Source organism: Trachurus japonicus, chromosome 10, assembly GCF_045865225.1.
Source record: "Trachurus japonicus isolate A0001 chromosome 10, Traja_1.0".
Taxonomy (NCBI): Eukaryota; Metazoa; Chordata; class Actinopteri; order Carangiformes; family Carangidae; genus Trachurus; species Trachurus japonicus.
Genome location: NC_140916.1, coordinates 36,679,191 through 36,684,281, shown reverse-complemented (window position 1 = coordinate 36,684,281; position 5,091 = coordinate 36,679,191).

Below are 5,091 nucleotides of genomic sequence, written 5' to 3'. Positions count from 1 at the left end.
ACCCTTTCTCTCAGCTGGTTTCCGTTGGAGGCGATTAGCTAAGGTTAGATATCCCGCGACGCCTTCAGGTGCCGTCGGAAATAATAGGATCAACACAAATGAACGCCCTTTCTTTCTTTCTTTCTTTCTTTTCTTTCCTATTTGTGACTGAGAAAATACATTTCTTCTTTATGGTGCACTTGCAAATGCACAGTAAAAAAAAAGAGAAAGTAATTTAATGTGCAGCTCTTAGTTGGGTACAATTGTGGCCTTTGTGGCCCAATCAGTGGACACTGTGTGTGTGTGTTCGGTCGTGTGTAGTCCTAGTAATTTTGCCTTCATGGGTGATATTTCTGCCGTAAATTAATTAAACGTGTCTTATAAACAGAGGCGTCTATCAAAAAAAATTACAGAAGACTGTTACAAGTGTGATAATTTGAACGAGGTTATTGTTTTATTTATGTTGTACCGTAGAGCCCGTGAACGCACCTACAGGTAGTATTTACGATTGACGTTGGAAACCAGGCTGCGTCACGTCTCTGCCAGCCCCGACGTCTGTCCACCGCAGCGTTTCACAGCATGCACAGTTTTGTGTCTTCTTCAGCCGCCACATAGGCTTCCTACTATGTTTAGTTCATTTTTCATTCGTGACTTGCCCCACTCTCCTTCCTGTCTATTGCTCTGTAACGTCCTTTATAGGCTACCTACCCCCCACTTTGATAGCCTATAGTGATAACATTAAAATGTAAATCTTCAAAACCAACTCTTGTGGTTGAAATGGTGCCTATCTGATTGCTGAAACTGGGTTGATAGATAGGAGGGAGGAGCAGGCTATTGTCTGTTCTAATGGTCACTTCAGCCTTACTCTAGGAATATTTGGCCATGACAGTTTTAGCCTACAACTTGTTGAGATGAGCTTGTTTGAGCAAAACCTCCATTGCTCACAGTCAAAATAAAATCCAGTATCAACATCAATGTAGCCTATAGCAGAATTCAACAACACATTTTACAATGAGCTTTTAGCTGTCACTGTTTTTGTATTTGGTAGGAACATATTAGCTTTAGATAGGCCTATCTAACATGACAAAGCTGCTTTACTCTGGTTAACACAGTGTCTGTTGGAAAACTTTTCAAAGTCAGAGGGTTTTTCTGGTTCTACTCATTGTGCTTACGTTGCATGAATGTAGCTTAAGGGTGTGGACCACAATGCTGTGGGCGTGTTTCCTCAAATACAGGTGAGAAAATCAACTAGAATCCTGGGTCTAGTTGAAAGGCTGAGCTCAGAGTACGTTAACAACCAGAAAACCTGAGCGCATAGCCTACAGTCTTTTTTAAATTACCTAGACTTTTGTAATTCATACTGTCAGTGAGTGTCTTTACTTAATACAAAGGTGCATTGCTGGAAGTGAAACTCTTGTTGTGAAATACCAAAGCTATTATTTCCTTATTGCCCCTAAAACTAGTAAGCCAAGGCAAGATCTTTATCTGTATGGTAGGCTACATTTCATACGGTGGGGCAATTCAAAGTGCTATAGTGCATACAGAGCAGTACGTGGTTCCCAACCTGTGGGTCAGGGCCCACTGGGGGCCAAAGAGTGTATTGCAGGTGTGCAAATCATTACAGGCAGGGTTTAAAATTAAAGGAGCTATACATAGGCCTAAGAAATGTATGGAAAGTAGTCATACAATCACCCACCGCTATCACAAAGTCAGTAGCATTTGGGCGTCAAGGTTGCCAGTTACAAAAGCTAAACCAGACATGGTGAAGCAGCATTTAGCTGTGATGCTGCACACAAGTGGAACAAACTAGCCTACCAGCAGACCTGAGATCAGCCCCAACTGTAAACACTTTTAAATCCAGGTTAAAAACATTTCTCTTTTCACGTGCTTATAGCTGAGAACTTAAAACTGTATCTATTTTCTTTTATTTTACTGTTATTTGCTCTTGCTTTTAAAGCAGAAGTAGGCGATTCGGTCGTTTTGGCTAATGCTGCGTTCCAGGCAGGCTTTTGAAACCGTAAATTACAGCTTCAAGTCACGACTTACGACTTTGTAGCGTTCCAGGCAACCCACTCGTGTTTTTCCGACCTGTTTTACCTGTGAAAGTCACTATAACGGCCACTTGTAACTTCTGACCCGTGAACTCGTACCAGATCGAACTGGTACCACTTCACAGGTCGGAAAAACACGAGTTACGAGTTGCCTTGAACGCACCATAACTTCTTGTCAGCCGATGGAGTTAGCAGCCCCCGCCCTCGTCATGGATCTATTGGTCCTCGTCCCTACGTCACCACATTCACGCGCATCCCTTGGCTGCACACACAGAGAGGACTGCCCCTTTATGCCGTTCTCTCTCCTCATTGGATAAAACTTGTAGGATACGAGAAAAGTTTTCTCCTCGGCTCAGAGCAGAGCAGAGTGACTGACAGACCCGTGTTTCAGACCAAACACTCTATAGAAGTGATTGCTGTGGGAAGATACAACTATTTAAGACTTAGATTAACACAAAAATATCACTTACTTCTGCTTTAACTCTGTTTTTAGTGTTTTGTTTGTTTTTATTCTGTCTTATGCTTCTTTTTTTAATATTTTGTCTTTATGTAAAGCACATTGAGTTGCCTTGGTATGAAATGCACTATATGCCTTGCCTTGCCTTGCCTAAACAAAAACACAACTCCACACACACCAGTAGCTACGTCTTCCCCAGAATGAGGGAATAAATTAGCTCCATCAAGGTTGCCAGTTAGTTACCACTGAGCTGCAGCTACAAGCATTGTAGCAACAAAACCAGGATCTGCATAGGAGATGTGTTTAAAAGAGGGCGACGACTGAAAGCGCTCCAGTATTTTGAATTACACTGCAGCAACAGTTTGGGTCACAGTCTTACACATAGCAACTTTAACTTTTTTGACCTACACAAATAACAATTATGGCTGCATAGGGTAGACCGAGTACGTTTGAGACACTTTTTGATTTTCCATTTTTGAATAGATATTGCAAAAAAAAAACTATAGGCTACACTGAAAATAAGTGATTTTTCATATGCTGTTTAATTTGTTTGTATACTAAGTTATTATTGAAGAATATAATTTATTATTTGTTTATTTTTTCCACAATCAGGTCATAAACATGAGGTGCATTTTTACCATGGTCCCGTCTCAACCATACCCCATATGTGTACAGTTGAGACACCCATTGAAACCCATTGATGATGACTGATCATCAATTGTAAATGCAATAAACTTTTTAAAAAATGACAATTTGACAAGATATTTCAATATAAATGTATCCCTCTTCATAAAAAAATGGAATATTATTGTATTATTAATATAAATATTATTATATAACATAAAATTATAATATTAATAGTATATATTAATATAACACTGTTCAGGTATCACAAATATTAGTTTTTTTTTTCCATTTTCTTTGTGTTTTTGGTCTTATTATGACTTATAACATGTTATCGTAGCCTACACTGCACAACTTAACAGTGATGCGATGTAATAGAACTCTATCAGGGTACAGCTGAGACAACTGTACCTCGCTGACCACTTTGTGTATTTCTCTAGATTGTGCAGTGACCTCATATGCTAGAATAGCATGAAATATGTGAGTTTTTAGGGCACAAAATAACGTTTGCAATGATGTAAGTTATGTTTGATGGTCACAAAAGGATAATAAGCTGTTCGTTGTGGAAGGGACATGGTAAAGTGAAATTCTTACCCTATAGTAAAAAGACTTTTGCTGATATCTTTGGACTGGAGATGCTAAAACTCTTCAAATTTCCCACAACCAAAGAGGATGCTAATATGCATTTGCTGAGTAAAAATGGTGGCTCAGCCTTGCAGCGCGGGCAAGATATTAAGGGTGTTTCAACTGTACACATGTCTCAACTATACTCACTCCACCCTACTTCTGTATAGTGACAATAAAGGCTGATTCTGATTCTGATTTCATGTCTTTCATACTGTCCTATCATAATAGAGACATTAAAAGCCCCCAATATTTTACTGTGTTAAAAGAGCATTTAAGGGAATCATCAGTCAGTGTTTTGTCTGTTATTGTGGTGTTGTTGTTGTCACTACTTGTCTCACATAGCCAGATCTACCTCCTCAGTGCTTGCTTAATGTAATATTTCTTCACATGCAATATGCTATTGGTTTCGGTCATAAAAATAATCTCACATAGCTACTGTTTAACTGGACTCATGTGAGGGCGTTATCCCAGACAACAACTTATCCAGCTGGCTAATTAATTACATGAAGATGCCTGTTAAGTTACTACACACTAACTTCATTCACCGTTGACTGCTTCTTCTGTCTGACTGACTGACTGACTGACTGACTTAACATTATTACAGATACCTTGATACATGGTAAATGTTGAATGACATTGGACGGGAGCGTACCTATGTTCCCCAGGTCCTATGTTCCCTGATGGGGGGAGGGTCTGTAGTATCTAGTATCACTGTCCTTACATAACTTGTTGTATGTTGTACATCAAATGAACAGTCATTTTGTGGTATGTCATTGCGTTATGTTGGCCTATTGTCTCTATTCTTCCTTCTTTTGTGTCACTGTTGTTGTATGTGCTTTTATTGTATATTTGAATTTGCCCTTAGGAGGTATTTCACCTCCTACCAGGCCATTGCCTTAATAAGAATGTATTCTTAGCAATTCTTGCCTGGTTAAATAAAGGTTTACTACTACTACTGGCCTGTCTAGCCTCTACCTGGTCTTTTTACTAAACATAACCAACTCCTTTCTTCATTGCCTAAACCCAACCAATGGGACAATTACACTTCTCACTCAAAGTCACAACTCAACTTCTCATTCAGAAATAGGCAAAAATCTGCAAAGTCACAACTCCACTTCCAGGTATGGGTACAAAAATTGCATGTTCCCCGGGTCCTTTTGGAAAAAAGTGGGGAACATAGGACTCTTTTGGGGAAAAGTGTTCCCCGGTCCCATACAAAGTGGGGAACATAGGACCTGGGTAACATATGGATGATCCCCATTGGACAGCTAGGGACAACTTTGAAATTTGAAACACAATCAGTAGATCGCCAAATACGTATGGAAAATAACGTTTCAAATGTGAATCTAAGCA